The sequence below is a fragment of the Helicoverpa armigera genome, chromosome 7, assembly GCF_030705265.1.
Source record: "Helicoverpa armigera isolate CAAS_96S chromosome 7, ASM3070526v1, whole genome shotgun sequence".
NCBI lineage: Eukaryota > Metazoa > Arthropoda > Insecta > Lepidoptera > Noctuidae > Helicoverpa > Helicoverpa armigera.
The window spans coordinates 11604258-11624409 of record NC_087126.1 but is presented as its reverse complement, the minus strand read 5'-3'; the positions used below and the strand labels follow the sequence as shown (position 1 = coordinate 11624409).

Sequence of the window (20152 nt, the reverse complement as noted above, 5' to 3'; positions counted from 1 at the left end):
TTAAAATCTCTAAAATAAGCGCAAAGTATTCCACGAACATCATTTAGAAAAACACATCTTCCATGCATTTTGTAAATAAATCTTCAAAACATTAGCAGTAGCATCACGGGAATTTCATAAGAATATTCCGATAGGCTTGTCGGAATCTGTCACATAACATATAATTGGAGAAGCAACAGATGGATCGGAAAATGACGCTTTTCCGCGGGGAAAATACTCTTAACATTCTTCATGTTAGGGAAAACACAAACAAAGCTATATTTGTGTATTTCCAAACGTGTGGATTTGAACAAATGGATGAAACTGAGCCGGTGTAAGTGTTACATCATGATCGGAGGCAGAACGAAGATAAACGACATTGTATCTCCTTGTAACACCTGTTTATGTCATCGATAAAACTGCACAGCGTTCACCGGATAGTCCAAGTGCTATCGTATTGTAAGATTGTAGGATGAAGCGGACAGATGGCGTAATATCGCGCCTACACCTATCCTGGTGATCTGCATCACGAATGGTGTCAGTTGAATCGAGTGCAATTTGTGTGACATGGTTGTCGTGCGAGGTATTTTTATGATATAAAATATTGTTGTTTCTATATACAGATATTTTCGCTTACAATGGATTATAAAAAAACTTATCAACACGTGCACTTGTTTAGTAGGGACAGGAATTCGATATTGCTTGAATGGGGCTAATGTCAAAATCCTATCTCTTGTAAGCAAATCAAAAGATAGATAAGTTTTGAAATCTGTATTAGTTGTTCTGTTTGTGCTTAGTAACTTTAGTTAACCGACAGAACAGCCTATAGTTTAGTAGATCGTGCAAGTACTTTGTTGTAGCTCACGATATGCTGAAAAAGGATGTAGAAATACAGCAGTATAAGTCCGGTATGCTACGGATGTGTTATTCCTCACGATTGGTTTTTAAGGGTTGAAATACAAATTAGCTTAATATTTTTTTATTACAATGATGTACAAATCAAAACTTTATCTGGGTTAAAAATACGCGATTCAGATACTGGCCAGATCATTTCCTAAATTATGTTTAATTCCTGAAAAGGCAAACTATTAATGAAAGTTTTGCGTGAGACACAAGATACCTCAAAAACTGATACCTAGCACTAATAACAACGTAAAGGTGTAGCATGTTCTTTCGCGAAAAATCTTCGCCGTACAAAAACTTGGCTATTAAGATTAGATGAGAGGCACAATCCCAGAGCTCGGTTATGTACTTTTTGCTGGAAACAATCTCGTTCGCCTCGCCTTACAAGCATTGCGTGTAATATTGTTTATTCTTTGCATATTTCTGTTGTTTTGCAATCTGTGCCTTTGATAGCTTTGCTAATTAGAAATAGGAGCTTGTTTTATGTTATTGTCTATTGTATGATATTTGCTTGGTTATTAATTTCTGAGATTCTACATTATTTTGAACGCTTTGCTAATTAAACGTAGGAGCAAGGATCGTTTCGGATTTTAGTCATCTATTGTATGGTATTTACTTGAATATCTTCTATTGTACGATATTAATTTCTGAGAATTCTTCATTGTTTTGAAGGTAATCAAACTATCTGGCTTGAATTAAACCGAGATGGTTATGGTTTTGGATGGTTATTTATTGAAATAAACTCTAAACAATAAATTGCTTCATGTCACCCACCAAGTCAAAATATCATCCATATAAAACTTGCAAAATCTTCGGCAAATAAAGAAAACTACTCCTCTTTGGCAACCCTACACCGCTAGCTGATCGGGGTCAAGGGCGGCATACAGCGGCGGTCATCGGCTCCGAGTGCCCCCGCAGCACCACATGTGTCATGTTTACTTACGTGTGCAACCGAATGCATTGGAACACTTCCAATTTTTTTGAAGGAAATATTCTAGCGGTAATGAAAATTGGATTTGTTTGAAAATGCATTTTTGTGAAAGTTTTCTCGACATTTCTAGATGTGGAAATTACCTGAAACAAAAATATTCAAGGATTAATATTTAATGCCGATACATCAACTGAAACAAATACATATATTTAGGAAGCCACAGCCACTTTTCAAGTATTCTGAATATCTAAAATAGGGTTAGCAGAGGAATATCAATCTAAGCTTGCAGTCGCGAGAGGTGCCCTATTCATATCATGTCAGTAAAAAAAAAAACATTCCTATGTAAAAGTAAATCCAACCTTTATTAACAGGCCATTGAGCTAACACCTTATAAAACCATTAGCACCATTGTCCCACCAGCCGATCACACATGACAAGTGTGTCGCGACATTAATTAACAGCTAAATTGATTTAACCCACATACCGGTAAAACGATAGCGACACGATATGTGTGACAATTTATATTTATTACATTTAATACAATATAATAAATCCCCTGGTGTATGAGTCATTGACGTCAACTATCATACGGCCAGATGTTATAGGTAGGTAGTTTGAAAATGTTTTCCAGATGTTTTTCATGTGTGAAATTCTATCTCAAAGTAATATTAGCCAAGTAGGAGACACGATTTGTTTAAGACCTAGTACTGGCACAGGTAAACTTTTCATTTCAGTTTCAGTATAAGACCCAGAAATTCCATATGAAAATATTTATTTGAAGAGTGTTAGCAAGTTTTAAGGCTAACACTCAAGGCTTAAGCGGCCACCCATCTATAGATAAGCCTCAAAAAGTTCAACTTAACCTCAGCGGTTATCCAATGCCACTTGCGGTTGTTATCTTTCCAAATAATTAGGTACAATAGAAACAGGAGCCATAGAACAACGCCCATTATCACCTGTCCCCTTCACACAAGTGACAATTCATATAAGACCAGTAATGCTATCTCTGTCAGAAGCTCTACAGTATTCGGGTGTCTGATTAGATACGGATATCGATAGTGCTGATTAAATTGCCTGTTTTAACCGCAGCCCTGATTGGGGAGAACCCACAAGTTCACTTTTTAGGGTTTCTGATAACGTTCTGATAGTGTTTGGTTGAGTTTGGGCGTGTGGTTCACAAGTTTTTATTGTAGTTTTATTATGTAGGTTTGTTAATATCGAGAACTACCAACTTGTTGATCGGCAATTAGAAAATTGATCATTTTACAAAAAAATAAATGGTTTAGCTTAATTACTGAATTCAATGTTTAACAAGTTAAGGGATATTGTATAAATTGAGCCAATAGTTATCCTGTGAACTCATAAAATACATGAAGAGACTAACAACGAACAAATGACGCAACTATAAAGGAGACAGTTTAAAGCTGGAGGGCTATCCACTAAATACTAAATGCAGCTAACTAAAGAATAATTAGATGGAAATTAGTCTAACTCCCTCCTACTGCTTTATTACAGCTGGCAATAAAACGAACAGTGCGCTACTATGCAGGACTAAGTAGACTTGTTTAATTAGATTTAATGTGATTTATGATACTGGGACGACACTAAAGGGGTTTGTGGCTAGAGTGAGAGTACCATCGATCGCTCTAAAAGGTCGGTACACACAATTAAGAGGACGAATTGGAATTTTTGGCGCCAAGGATGTCAATTTTTCTCAGTAAATACAAAACGGATCAAAATACAACTTGGTTACCTGAAAGTTCATGATATAAACCTTATTTTGTTAGTTGTAGAAACATGATTAGGTAACTTTTATAACAGAGAAAAATATATCAAACATACCTCTTTTTAAAAAGAGATTCACATATTATGGGCAAACGGGACCGATTAAAGCCTCTTAACTTTTTTAGTAGTTGAGTATATACATACTCTTTAAAATTGTAGTAGGATTTTTTATCAAATTATCATTTCTAAATAATAAAATTACAAAACCATTTTGTCGCTTACGACTTTTAGTTATAAGCTAGCGCGCGTATTGTTATCCTCGCCCCGCTCAGACGCTCCGACCCCTTTTGGCGCCTTAGATGCGCGTGCCGGTTATGGAATTATTGTTGACCACTTCCTCGCCTTAATGAATATTAATGACAATTGTTACGAAAAAATAACTAAAATTATGGAAAATTGTTGAAAGAATGAACTGAACATAGAATAGCAAACAAGAAACTGATCTAATAGCAAAACTATAATACGACAAAAACGTAGGTAATGCAGAGACAAAGAAACAATGTTATAACACCATGAAACACAATAACACACATAAGAAACATAACAATAAATCGTTCCGTCGCGAAGCAGTGATGACAAGACAAGACGATTTACAGAGCAAGATTGATAGACCCATGACATAATGTGAAGACAAACCTAGCTAGAAGAAGTTCAGGCGAATCCAACACTGACTGGAATCGAGCAGGTATTTTAGAAACAAAATGGAATGGAATCTGCTGTGACACCATGCAACATAAAACCCCATAGCAATAAATTGCTCCATCGCGAAACAGTGATGACAAGACAAGACAATTTGTCGTCTTTGACATGACATAATGTAGGTAAAGCTAAACCTAGCTTGAAGAAGTCTACATTGACCACTATCGAGGAGTTATTTTAGAAACAAAGAAACAAAATGGAACAGAATTTGCTGTGACACCATAAAACATAAAACCCCATGACAATAAATCGCTTCGTAGCGAAGTGATGGCAAGACGAGACGATCCGCGGAGCAAGATGGATGATGCTTCCTAATGTGTAGTACATGTGATTAGACCTGTCGTTAGTAATACTAGATGTAAGCGGTTCGTATGTCACTGGTATTCCACAGGGAATGTCACGTAACCTGTGTTATGATGTACCTAAAGGTATTCATGGACATATATTAGGTGGAACTTTCTAGTAAATCTGTTTCTTATACAACGTAAAAATTTCACCAAAACTATCCATCCACAGTGATTTCTGCTCCGATATTTTTACATAGCAACGGAGCTAGCCATATCAGTATTTACCGTCCTCCTGTCCCAATACATTCCCAACATACCTATTTAGTCAAACGTGGATATGCCAATCCCTTCGGGGAAATATTCTATACTATACCTACAATATGAATCAGACAGACGTCTTCGCATACTACATATGCCCAGATGCACATTCCCCTAGCCAAGGGCGACGTAACATAGAAACCTGATAGTGAACTGTGTACCAAGTTATTAGCGGTGGCCACTAAGGTATGGTGGTCGTAGTTCGATTCGCACCAGACTAGACAGACGTTTGATTAACAATGCCTGTCGTTAGTAACCTTAGACTGGGTTCCCGAAGCTTGTTATCTGTCTTCGGAGTACGGTTGGTTAACGGAAAACGTAGGAGATTATCATTCGACCTCTACACAAGAAAACTTGGCCACATTAGACACAGACTTCAAATCAACAAACTTAATTAAGAAAACCTATTTTATTATTTACAAAAGTCTAGACTGTAGGAAATGAAATAACCTGATATAAAACGATCCATTTTGCGATGCCCAAGAGACCACCGACACTGCTTCATAAAGTTTTGAACAACATAAAATTGCGAGAAGTCTACATCAATTTGATCACACATAACAACATTCCCGGTAATATATAAATTCCTGTTCATAGAGACAAGAATGCCTGATGGAAAACTTTCGACTAGGACTTTGTACAAAACTCAGCAGTTGTACTAACGGGTACTAGTTCATCAAGGCAATCATTACAAGAAGAAGCGAATAAAATAGCTCACAGTTCTTCAAAAACAAAAACCACAATACAGCTGATTACATTAGCAAGAACACACTGCCACGACACAGGCCCCACTGTATTCAATTCCCGGTAGATCCCGCGGGATGCACCGCACATCCTAAATGTTCAATTATAATTTAATTAATACGCTTAAAGCCGTTTAGGAAAGCTTTGGCAGATCTTTTATGATTATTGTAAGAGTATTTTCGTTGGAACAAGGGTAATTGGTTTTAGTTTCTCTTTAAAGGCCCGTGTGGTAGGTTTCTTGCTCAATATTATATTAACTCTATTGTTGTTATAATTAGTATTAACACGATAATATTCTACAAGAGTTCTTTGTTATATGTGAGTTAACATTGCACATAAAAAGCCGAACTTGAAGCAAGTTGAGCAGCAAGCAGCTTGAAGCAGTTCCTCGTTTCGTACTTTAGAAAATATAATGAAAGTCCATATACCTAATAAGATCCGATCTTGTTACCATCACCTTATTTCCTATACACTACATCGACTTATATAAAAGTTATATAAGACTAACGAGCATACTAAGATCGAGGTAATTTTCTATGTAAAAACGTCAAACAAAACACCTACTTAACGAGCCCGGAGATTAAAACATTGAACAGATGGTAGACATGCGTTAGAACAACAGTATCATGTATCAAAGATTGAATGCCTAAGCTTAGGATGCTATGCACCACTTGTCAGGAGTAGCATCTAAGAGATGCACCGTATGTTAATTAGTCTTAGAACTTAGATTTTATACTTTTTGTTTAGCGTTAACATGTGTCCGTATTTGAGAAATAACATGTATAAAGTTCCTAGACAAGAATATAAGAGTGATGATAATAATAATTTGCATCAAATGTACTTGAAGATGATGATATCTGACGCATGCGTATTAAAATTCCAGGTACACCTTACCTGCTCTAACGTCACAAAGACCGGTTAGTACAACAAAAACATCACAGAGCGTGTGCAGGCGCAGTTTCTTAGAACCTAATTATGGGAAATAGTTGATTATATTCATAGACTGGCTGATCCATCATCACTAGTAATACCGCTTATTACTTCATACATCGTTACGGAATATAATATAAACCATACTCTTCGTTATAGTCTCCGTTGAGTGATGGACGATCATAAACATTAAATTAATTTTAATATGTTATGTTTAACGTCAGATTATTTATTATTTACTAGAAATCATATTTGATGTATAATATGATGGAGTGGATTGGAATACATTCTCGTGACTAGGTGGTTTATATGTATGAGTTCCGTGTAACTAGATTGAATTGAATGCATCTGGAAACGGGAACTGGTCTAACAGAAATATGTTCTTGAACCTTTAAAATTATATTTCTGGCCGTTGCCTTGCATTTCCTGGTAGATGAATGTATTATATTTTATGTTCACCGGCCTATAATTATATACTGAATTATTGTTTATGTAATACAGACAAAACATGACCACGCTATTAAATCTAGTCCACTATATGTTTCTTTTCTCGACATTATTCTGACAGTTTTCATAATTTATTCATGCATAATACACATCTTATAACAAGTATCCCAAAACACAACTTGGAGCAAAACGAAAAATGCATCCTCAATAAGTTAAATCTGGCGAAAACAAACGTTTTACACGAAAACCGTTTGTACCCAGGTAAGCACGTTACCGTAGCAATCTGCCAAGATAATTCAACATTCACCGGATAACTGAAGCGTGCAATTTTATATGCAAAGCGCTAAACAAAAGGTAGGGCCATAATAGCGGTTTCATGTACTTGCCGACTAGAGCGTAACTTTGACACAAGAGCTATAAATCTAGTTTAGGTTCACATCTGTGCCAATTTAGGGCCCCTGACTTGTTTGGGACAGGTTTCAAAAGTGCGTAAGAAGAAAGTTTTGTCAAACAATCACAAAGTTACAGGCTTTCAAGGTACTCCATGACAGGACGGCCATTGTGTTAGCTTGCCAAAAAGTTTTTGATACCGCTTTTCTTTTCATCGATATTTTATATCTGGCCTACCTGTACAGGAGGCATTGAAAACAGTAAAATTAGTTCTGTGTGCGTATAATTTTTTGGTACTCTTTTGAAACTGCTAAACCCAAATGGTTTAGTTCTTAAGTTCTGTTTTTATGTAGTAAATAATATATTAATAATAACTTTTAGGTTAACTTACAAATTAATTTGATAATGATTTAGCAGAACTTGTTTGTACACAACAAACAAAAATTACATGGACCACTTTTGAAGAGTTCTGTGGGGTTTTAAGGACGAAAGGAACCATTATTTCTTTACTTTGGAGAAAAAAATACTACAAAAAAAATATTTGATTCCATAGGCTTACTTAGGTCCGAAGTCTTATGTTCCATCCATATCATAAAGTATACCTCTAGCAACAGTTTTTCAAAAGTTCCAAAGTGGGAATTTCAAGTGGGCAAAGTGGCGAGCGTATCGGATTTCCCTCTAAGCATACAATTAAACGTAAAACACGAAAACTTTACACAAAATGAAGGAAACGTTTGTAATAAATCCAAGATTTATCGTTTTGGGAGGGAAAATTAAAAAAGGCCGACCTCTTGACGTTTCAACTGTTCGAGGATTTCTTTATGAGTTTTGTGTGTTATGAAATTTAGAAATGTTTGTCGGGAACAACAAAGACTCGTATAATGTGAAAACAACAGTTGGAATTTAATACAATAATAACAAGAGAGAGAAAATACATTTTCCATTTCGCGACATCTGTTAAAAAAGTCGTTTAAAATAATGAGTACAAATATTACCGCCACAATGCAGTAAGTAAATTCCATTATAAACGGCAACAAAATGCATTCAACTCCGGAACGAACCGGTTGAATCGGGTCGCAACTGCTTCGGATTGGATTAAACCAGACTTCGTCACAAAAACGTGCACTATTACGCGCCCCTAGTACTTAGTTACACTAAAGAGTAGTGCTGGGGGGAGAGAGGTGGGGGTTCAGTTTTGACTCGCTAATGACGTCACCGCTCACAAGTATTCAGGATAGTCAGGATTCTGTCAGAATGAGCGGATTCATTGCTTTGGCAAGTAATTACAGTTTCGTTAAACTACTAAAAGGTATATTTATGAAACGTTGCTTTCGGTTTCAGTGACTTTTTTAATTAAATTAGTGTTGGTATTTTAAATCAGTATGACTATATTAGGAGACTTTATTTTTAGAATTAAACACGTGTTAAACGGACGAATCTTTAATTGGTTGACATTTAAAATAGCCTACGGTTATAATCTTTGAGCTGAGGAATAAAGGGAAATTAAAATATCTTCGCAAACTAGACTGTAGAACAAACTTCAGCTAGAATAACATCAACAAGTCGAACTCAATAGCTTAGCCACCACCATTTTCTATTTAAAACAAAAACCTATTTTCTACGACATAGACTCTCATATCATAGCTCGACTAGACGGATCGAAATGACTTGTTTGGATAACAGCTATACGGTAAATAATTATGTCGCATCAGTTGCCTTTGTCGTATAATTGACACCACATTCATCATGTCATTGTGGCTTAACAATACTAATTGTCACTTGTCGAGTTTTATATCGATGACATACTTACAAGTACATAAAAAGTCGACTGTAAAAACACCTCCATCAGTATTTCTTGGTGAACTTTCGCAGGTGTATGGAAATGAAGGATCAGACAAAGCAGCAATAGACGAGTAGAATGAGTCTATTTACATGCACGGGCCGGGAATCGAACGGCGACGTCGCCGCCACCTGGCCTGAAGTTTGTCGGCAATTGAAATCCTATTGTGTTGGCGGTCGGTGTTCGCGAGTTTTTCACTAGGGTAGCTATCGTTTGTAATGCCAATAAGACCAAAATGTGCTCCGGAATGAAAATACGGCGGCATTGTAATACGCGCTTTTGTTTTCATCCGGCTGTTTTGAGGATATTTGAATATTTGATCATTTTTCCATTGTTGAGAAGTGACTAAATCGGTAGGATTAATATAACGGTGGCAATATGGCAGATGTGTTAAGACCTGCTTTTAAATCCACTACAGTTACCCTGTCAAATAAAGCATCAAATCATGTTTATTATAACATATGTGCTATTCAGAGTAAAAAGTAGTATTCTACCATACGACGTAAAAGTTCAGTGGCCTAAGAGTTGGAGGCTTGCATTGTGCGAACTAAAAGGTGCCATAAGCAGAGCCTGGCAAAGGGAACGTATAACACGGGTATTTGTTGCACGTTGTTCAAGAGTTGTTGTTGTATGTGCCGCGTGTGAGCAACGCAGAGACTAGGGTAGTAAGACGCTTATAACCAACTATGAAATGTGACATTTTTCTTTGATTTTCAATGCCATTTTAGCATTTAATTTTCTGAATTACAGATAATCTTGAAAAACATCAACACGTGTTTTAGAGAAGAGCATGTCGCAAATCTGCGAGAGTAAACATATCAGTAACAAATTAGAAAAAAAAAAAACGAGTATTTCCATCCTTATGAATCTCGCAATATTCCTGTGACACCAGTCCAACGTCGGGAACTTAACAATAGTATTCTCAGCTCCTGACAGATTTCAGCGTCTACAGCTCAACCGGTCGGTTGGACGTTTCGAAAAACTGCACTTAAGAACGTCACTCGCTTTCAAAGAAAATCTTAGGATATTAAATTAAAATATTTTTATTAAAATTTGCAGTTGAGTTCGGCAGACAATTTTAAATAGGCATATCGTCAAAAATAGGATAAGAGATAGGTAGGTAGGTACTCTATTCTACTATTTTATTTATGTGTGCCTATTTGGTTCCATTAAAACGCCATCCTATCTAGTTTGTCGGTTTTAGTCCAAATCAAATCAGTCTATTTTGGATCACACCCCGTCAAGCAGTCTATGTCAATTTGCGAGACCACCACCGTGTTTTACGCAAATAAATGTTCCACAAAATGCAACAAATTTTCGGTTCAATTTAGATAAAGTAGTCACTTATTACGTAGACATTATAAGCTGCCTGACGAAGCATTTCATTAGTAGTAGAGTCACAGGTAAAGGGGAGATTAGAGGATCAACGCATTTGTGCCTAGGCTAAGGCGAGACGAAAAATGGAAATGATGAGAGATACAGCAAGGTTTTTTGAATGGACAAGCAGCGATAATTTGATGGCAATGTTCTTAACTGTACGATTTTTCAGAAGCGCACAACTGGCGTTGGACACGCAGAGATAAAAGTATCCTTGTTGTGCAACAGGACACGTTAGTTTGATATAGATTTAATATTCGCGTCATGAGGTAACTTGCTCACTATGAAAAAAAATCGCTGAATTACAGAAAGCATTTAAATAAGTTTTACAATCGAAGACTCTCTACCCATCCATTCCTTTTTACTTGACACTGTGACGTGTCCGTTCCTATTTTACGACCGCATGTTTCCATCTAGGGCTTAATACAAGGTAGGTGATAACGCGACGCCGTTCGACGTCGGGTCTCAGCCGGGAACGCTCGCGACGAGTTTTTTAACACATCACGTCTTTTCACGTGATACGTCTCGATTTTGAGGTACGCGACTCGTGTTGGTAATCTTGGCTGAATGTTTTATGTTAGGATAAATATGTTGATATGGTCTGACTGGTACTGCGACCAAGTGGTAGAAAAATGCGCTGGCATTGTGTAGCATCCATATTGCGAATAGGCGACAGCTAATTCAAAGTTACATTATTGAGAAGTGGCCAGGCAAAATGCCTTTTAGGAACTAAAGTGACACCATACTTCATGTCCAAAACTTAAAACCACGAACAGTGCTAAGTGGCATATTTCCCAAACTACCTCCATTTCCCTTTCAATAGTGACAATGGAAATTATAGCAACATTTACGATCGCATTGGACAAAAGGGTGGCGGATAAAGTTTCAAGTGCCATTGTCTTGTCCGATATTGTTCCGATCAGGCGCTGTACCGACAAGTTGGCGATAAACTAGCATATTTGTAGGTGTCGGGAAATAAGGGTCACTTAACATAGTTTGCGTAATTGTTTCTAGACTATTCCGGAAGGTAAGGTCAAAAAATGGTTTAGTTTCCATATTGTGTGCTCCAAACGTTCTTCATCTTTAACAGAATTAAGGGATTCTAATAAACTCAACACCAGTCCTATATTAAAATAACTATGTACATATCGTTTTGGAACAGCATGGTCAAACCTTTCCGAAAGCCTCACATCAGTCTGCCATATAATTAACAGTTCCCATTTAATTGAACCTACCACTAAACCCTTCCGTGGCTAATCTATAACTAGTTTGAGGCTTAAACTATTAGCGGGCGCCATCGATTGCCCCCCATCATTCCCTTCGGCGGAGCGTGAGAAGTATCGGCGGAGGCAGCTTCCAGGGTCCTATTAGTGTATGTTAATATTTATGGTGATGCTATATTATTAAGAAGTTTGGTGTGGAAGTGGCAAGTTTTATTCGTTAAGTAATACCCCCAATTAAGCTCATCTTTATTATAGCCTTTGTTCGCTAACTGATATTAGTAATATTTTCGGAACGAAAATGAAGCAAGTCAATCCTCAGAGACCGGTAGTTATTTAACTGAAAAACAGTGAAATGGCTCTTTCTTAAGAATACTGATTTAAGTCGTAACTAGAATTATCCGTCACGTAACAAACTAAACACAAAATCTAATGTATCTAATTATCGACGTGTACTTTATAAGTTTATCTTCCACACACTGAAAGTCAACGAAAACGTCAAGGGCGAGTACAAATAATATAAATAAAAAAGTGAAATAGCCAAAAACCTACATAGTTCTAGCTACCGACGTAGAAAATTATTTATGAGCACAATCTAAACGAAAGTCGAAGGTTAACAATATTCTAGGCCTCACAAATGATTTAGGATATAAGGTCTGAAGCAATTTCTATTCCTACAGGGTTTTACCCTTTCAGAATGTAAGCGAAAACCTTCAAGGCGAATATAACCCTTTGGGCAAAAGACGTCTGCACGGAAATTAAGATTTCGATTTTCTATTTGCGAAAAATAAACATTACTTATTGCTAGAAACTTCTTTACTGATTTTTGTTTTGCCTTTCACATGTGATTTGTGTAGGCGGTAATATTTATTTACTGAAGTTTGTAGAACGAAAAGAAAGGTACGAAAAAAATTTAATCTATGATTTGATTTTAGTTTTAAAAAGTATTTTATTTCTTTCAGCTTCAGGCTGATATTAACAGAGACACGGTAAACTGGTCCAGCTGCGATGTTTTGCGGTGGACGGCGGACATAGAGAGAGGCAGAGGCTGGGCGCCAACCTCGTAGTTTGCAAACTATGCAACAGATGGCGCTGTCGGATGATTTTACGTAGGACGGGGAAGTTTAAATTAAAGTATTTTTTATATGCATAAAGGCATGATTATGTATAGGTTATAGTGTGATTATATTTGAAACGGTTATTATTAAGTTATGACAATAAAAATAAATACAACACAGAGAGAAGAGATTACCACAAAATTACCATGTTCTAGTTTATCACAATTATCGGAATTATAAAAAAGACAAAAAAAAAAACGGCATATAGAAATACCCAACACTAGGTACATCATAAACTAAATAAAAATCATTACAGTTCATCTTATCACTAATGGGTTTTACGTAAGCCATAACCTATTTTACATTAAAATTCCCTAAATACTAGATCTAGTCTCCAGACATTCTGATTTCAAGTCTCCATGCCAACCAGGACATGAATTCAGCCAAGTGGGCCACACAATACATTATATAAAGTATCTAGGTACGTATATAAAGTAAGTATATACTGTATCACAATAATATAAAGTATTACTGCGTACAATCTAGATTCGGGCCGTTGTTCAGATTGGATTTCTTCATGCTGGTATTGAGATTAAACTTTGGAGTAATATAAAGACTTTCTTTTGTGAAGATATTTGTGGATAGGTCAGGATATTACGAAAAGTTCGTATAAGCGAAGTCTAGATGTTTTGTTTAATATGGATTTCCATTGTATTTTTTTTTTTGAATTATGGATAGTTATCGATTCCTGAATTATGTTATTAAGCAGTTGTTAAACTTATACAAGTTTGTTTTTTATAGCGACACACCGTCTATCTAATTTGGACGAAACAATCACAAAGAACAGCATTCTGTTCTAAAATGAAAGCTGCTTTTGAAATGTATTTACCAGTTTACTGTGAAGCTTTTGGGATTTGAATTAATTGGAGATCAAAATGCTTAGGGGTGAACATTTTTGAGAGTCAAGGCAATACGGAAAGAAGCTTATTTTAACTACAATTGCGTAGTAGATTTGGAAAAGCTTTTCATTCATTCATTTTCATAAGATATATAAACACTAACATAATAAATATAAACCACAATTAAATAGCAAATTGAAGGACATTCGTTACAGCTTAACCTAATAGTGGTAACTACAGCTTTACAACGAAATACCATTACTTCGAAATATGAGTGATCACGTAAATAAAACAATAGCGTGTGACATAAACGTCAATCGATACGTTTTATACCGATTCGTCATTAAACTCGAATTATTGTGCTCGTTAAAAAGCTCTAGTCAATAAAATTCTTATTTAATATTATGATTGTGGAACTAATATTGTCTGTACGGCTTTTACGTCAAAGCTATGGAACCAATTTTAATGTTGATTTCGGATTAAATAATATTAATATAACCACGATAATATCCGGAAAAGTTGTTGTTTTTTTTTAAACCAATTTAAATTTTTGTTACAAAGAATTGTAGAGCATAAGGCAGGACATTTTGAATGGGTTACGGGATGTCGCGGGAAAATGGGTGGCTTTGATGATGGTTAAAATAGGAGGTAAATTGAGTTTCATGCACGACCCTTTTTGTCAAATAAAAGAAATTGCCGCGCTGACTCCAAACAAGTAACTGAGATAAGAGCAATCTATACTAATAATACTAATATTATAAAGAGGAAAACTTTGTTTCTTTGGTTGTAATGGATAAACTCAAAAACTACTGGACCGATATTAAACATTCTTTCACCATTAGAAAGCTATAAGTATTATCTGCGAGTAACATAAGCTATATTTTATCCCGGTGCGGGCAGTAGCTCCCAGGGACGCGGGTGAAACCGCGGGAACACGGCTAGTATGATATAATGATGATGATGACTACAAGAAATAAGTTCAGTCAATTTCCCACAAAGTCAAGAATTTAGGTATCTAATGGTCAAATCTGCACTGGTACTGAAATAGACAACCACGACTGCAGGTCCTATTCGTACTATCATTGATTGAAAACTTCCAGTAGAAGTCACTTAAGCTTTCACACATTCTAATGGTTTTGCCAACAGTCCAACAAACTCTAGGTTTAGACTGTGACCAACTCTCCCGATCCCATTTATAAGTACTGAACTTCAACTTTGGCTGTGCTACAACGTTACAGAACGTCCTTACTATGGTAAGAATTTGCCAATATCACCCACGAAGTGACTACAGAGTCTGTATGTGTGCAAATACACAGAATCTGTGAAAATGTCAACTGTCTATCTATCACGATTCATACAGTTTGTTTATCGTTCATTCCTTCTTTGAGAGAAAGCTCGAGCTTGATAGGCCAGGTGACAGACTGCCGAAAGCACCGAGTTACAAAAACGCTAGAAGAAATGCCGTACTTAGGACAGCATAGTTCTTAATACCAGTAGATTTGTGTGCCAGAACTAAAGTGCTACCTTCCACCCAAGAATATGAAGGCATTAGGACTCTCCATAAATATTAATAGGGGTGGGCCATACCGTCGACAATATCGAGCATTCTTACGGGCGAATATCATACGCATACCGATTTCAGACCGATATGTATCGACAAATTGTAGATTACATACTACCCACTACGTATGAACGTAAGCACGTTACGTGTACGAGGAAATGGTTTATTCAATATACCGTATAGGCTTGTGCTGAGGGAATATTAAGTGGACGTATCGACAATAACACGGTTTAGTATTTGATATTGTTGGTGAAGTTTAGGGAAATATTTGTTGCCAACCGCCTTCAATTCATTCTATTAAACTGTAAACCAGTGCTTTTTTGTGAAATTGGTAGTATTTTCTTCCTCTTTATGAGAAGAAGCTTGTACCCTGAAATTGGACTATAGAATACTGACTGAGAATACACATTGTGAATGATAGATAAAAACAATACGTTATTGGTACTTTCATCAGAACCTTTGTTTGTTTGAACTTATAATGCACATAAAAGATACTTTTTATCTGTAACCACATACAAGGTACAAGAACGTCTTCGTTTAAGACAATAACTGGTGCAATCAAGTAAGACATCGTATCTTCTGGACTTGACAGCGGTACAGCACAGTGGTCCACAGGGATACATTTGGGACAAACGCGACAGATATTGTACTTTTATCTTTCATTATGTTAATAATATATTACTTTAATTATGATATTACGATTATTATTTATTCTAAAGTTTGTCTCAGAAGATATTTTTGACAGGCTAAGAATTAACGTAAAGATTTTTACTATTTCTATAAACACAAACTTGAAGGCTCCATTTTATCTTTTACAGGCGTTAAGTTTCATAATTTTAAAACAATTCCAAGCATTAAATTCAAAGTAATTTTCTAAGAAAATTGAAGCTCTTTAAAATATCATAATAGTTTTATTTAGCGAGGTAGACGTGACAAGAATGGCAGACTTTTATTTTCACTGTCTTGGACAATAACACGTCTCTTCTGCGTACAGTTTACTTTATACTTATAGTCTTAAGTACTACAGCTGGCGATTCAAACTGCTTTACCTGTAACAAAAAAATAAACGATTAGTTAGAGATCAACTTAAATATATACAACAAAGATAGGTACTAATTATACTGAATGTGAAGTTTATTTGCTGAATCTCGCCAATTGCAGAAATTGCTCATCCGATTTCGCTTTTTGGATATCGATAGAAGTTATCGGGTTCGCGAAGAATAATTGTTCACAGAGAAACCAATGAATATCTTGACAAACACGTGACCATATAAAACCCTCCAGAATAGAAGACATAACACAATATTATTTTCTTTTATTTAATAAAAAGGGAATAAAATCTAAAAGGCTGCCATATCCGAGCATACATTTGTACCCTTTTCAATAATACATGTCTATATGTGCCAACATTTCGCACATGTGAAGATGTTATAAATAAAACATAAAACCTTGTGTATGGTGAGTCGTGTGATTGAAATGTCTTTATTGTTATGTTTACTATTAATATAGCATGGAAGAGGAATGTAGTGAATGGTGGGAGAAAGAGATAAAGCTATTAAAGGAAGATTATTTATATAATTTTAATTATTAATTTATTTATATAAATTAATTCTTTAAATTTCTCACTAAAACGCATGTCTACCGAGGTGAGTATGGGCAAATCAGCCCAAGTGGGGAGGCAGCTGTAAAACAGTGAATTTTCATTACGCTGAAAATAGGCAACTTTTTGTCCAAGGGCGTGAAGTAGTCCGATGAGACGCCTGGAAGAAGCTAATGGTTCTTTAATTTTTCAGGGTTTGCTCCTCAAAAATGACCTTATTAGCTTTATCTTTAACCAATTTGCCATCAAAAACTAATGATCAACCCAATCCATAAAGCGATATCCTCAGTTCCGTAGCCCACATCGCTCACAGCGCTCGTAACTCGATACCGCCACAAAAATGTATGTGACATACTATTGACAAACAGACCGACATCGGTACACTCCGCAGCTGTAGACTAAAAGCTACCACTCGTTAAGACGTGCGCACACTTGTGTTGTTACGATCATGGATTTTACTGCGGAGTTCAGTTTTGGTTAAGGATTTGCGTATATTTATTCTGTCGGTTCGATTTGGTGGATTTTTTTGGACTTTGCGTTGAGATATATGCTAATCTTTGATGTTTAAAGTACTTTTTGAGTACTTTATAGTCAAGCTTTCTAAGTAGATGACAACGAAAATTTCCATGGTCCCATCATTGTGTTATCATCTTTGACGTATTGTCGAAACACTGGGCAAGCCGAGTACAATACATAATACACCAAGATGGTCAAAAACTTTTTCGTACTGGATTTTTTACCGAAAGCACAGATTCTTTACCCCTTTTATAAAAACTCGTCATCAACCTTTTTAATGTCCAATTGCAAGCACAGTCTCTTTTCATACAGAGAAGAAAAACTACTTCTTCAAAATGAACCCAGCTTGAACGCAGCCTCATGCCAAATCCACATCCGTAGAAACCGGCAATAGATCAAAGTCAATCCGGCGCAGATAAGAGTACTCCCGATGCAGCTGAGTATCTAGCGGTTGTAGTGCACGCTGAAAGCTAATTAATTATCTGCATAGCTTCCGACTAAATTAGTCTTAGATGATACGTAGGTACTAAGTTTGAAGCTGATTAGAGTTTGCTTGTATATGTTATGAAAGTAAGAAGCTGCATAATGTCTTGTAAAAGAAGACGTAACAATTTTTATTTTTGAAATTCCGATTCTTGTATCAAGTTTGGTATTTCCTTTTCCTTTTCAGTATAACTAATAAGACAGAGAAAATTTCATAAATATGTATATCCAAAACTCCCAAAAACGCACAAAAAAGCCTTAATCCTTGAAATTCCTAATCTTGAAATTAACATGCTAATGATTCTCGAAGGAGAAGTAAAATTTCAGAGTAGGACAGACAGACAGTAGTGAAAATATTTCGGCAATTTATCAAACGGTACGCGCTGGGGAACTAATTATATCGGTGGCTATCAAGTGCGAAGATTAATGGGGCTCCGGGTGGCTCGGATTTGTGTAAGCGGGTGTCGGGGCGGTGTCCGACACACCGACACCTTGGTGTCTGATATCTTGGACAGGAGACGACAAATTAAAAGGGGATTATGGGTACCTTAGAATAATACGTATTAGTTGCAGAATATTTAATTATAATATGGAAAATTTGAAGGTTTCGTTATTTCAATAAACTAAGACAACACCTAAAGTTTCAAATAACCGTCTTACAAAAGATAATATAGAGCGCTTAAAAAGATCCTTTCGACTTACTCAGGTGCACTGAGGCGGAGTTTTTCTAGCGAGATAATAGTTTCTAATCGAGCAGTTCTTAAGGAGCGGATAACGGATATTGTTACCTATTTCCATAAACGAATTATCCTATCATATTCTTTGAAACTCTTTCTCAAATGAACATCATTTACAATCATAGCAACATCATCACCTTAGTAGCTAAAAGAGTACGTAACCTAGTAATCATAATCCTCTGATCCTCAGAACCTAATATACTCTTAAAACAAAAGCCTCCAGTTGGCAGGCTTCTATCTTTACAAACAATACATCCTCACTCGCTACACAGCAACCTCCGACATCTGAGCAACGTTAGTTTAAAGCACAGCCTTTGAGCACTACACTCATTAAGGAAGATAACTTCAAGACGAATTAAAAGGATTAAGGATCTTTTTAAGGTTTTCACTTTAAGGTCTTGAGACTTGGTAGGCTTTTTGAACGTCGTAGTTTGTCAACTTGAATTATCTTTGGAAGGATTTAAGTTCTTAAGCTTTGCTCTAATAATCACAGAGATTATTATTTTTTTATATCAGTTAGTGTTAGAATTTTACTCTATTCTCTATTTTGTAAATGTTGAACTGTAAAGGAACGTAGTATATAAAATGCTGACTGTAAAAAAAACCACGATTAGTATTCTTGAACCGACACAACATAATATTATTACTGTTTCTCTTCCTCATTGCGTTTTAATTAAACAAAGCCGGCCGCGTCCCGCGTAAAAATGTATTTAAAAACAGCAGGTTCTTCGAGGCTCAGAATCAATTATGAATCAACTAGTAGTTGAAATTAATATTCTTGAGGCATCGTTATGGCTTATACATAAATGATTTTAAGATATTGAACTGCTAATTTGTCTTAACAACCACATTATCCTTACAGGAACAAAAATAACTGTGATCTTTCGCTTGTAATGTCCAAAACCCAATGTTAATTTGATGATAGTCTAAGATAATTCAGGTACATCCGAGTGTACCTGCATAAACTGCCTGACGCAGTCAGCGCCATGTTCCCGGAGGAAGCTCTGCAGCGTCCTGATGCCCTGCACCGACAGCCTGTACCCGTTGCCGTTCTCCCCGGCCGAGAAGAACACGCCCGGCAGTGAGCCCTCACCCATAGCACACCATCACATGTTGTTAGCAACACACTTTAATAACACCACTAACAATTAATTTAAAGTTTTATTAACTTAATTGTTACGTAAAACACCGGTTTAAACTCAACTTTTATTAAAATTAATGTTATTAAACACACTTTAATAAAAAATTTTATAGAACATACTGTATATTCTCGAAAGTCACTAAAAAAACAACTCACAACTTCACTCATACACTACGTCAACTTCAAACGCTACGCGTTCGTAGCGTCTCGTAGCGTTCAGCCAGCGCGTCTGACGCGCCCGTAGCCACTGCTACGCGACCGCTACGAACCGCTCGTAGCTCGACCGTAGCAATGCGACGCGAAAGGT

At 36.3% G+C, this 20152-nt stretch overlaps 1 protein-coding gene across 1 annotated transcript in view; it reads right to left on the bottom strand.

Moving 5' to 3' along the window:
- The window catches only part of LOC135116639 (liprin-alpha-1-like), a 130862-nt gene that overhangs the window by 66536 nt on the left and 44174 nt on the right, over positions 1 to 20152 (bottom strand). The gene's annotated exons all lie outside the window — the stretch shown is intronic.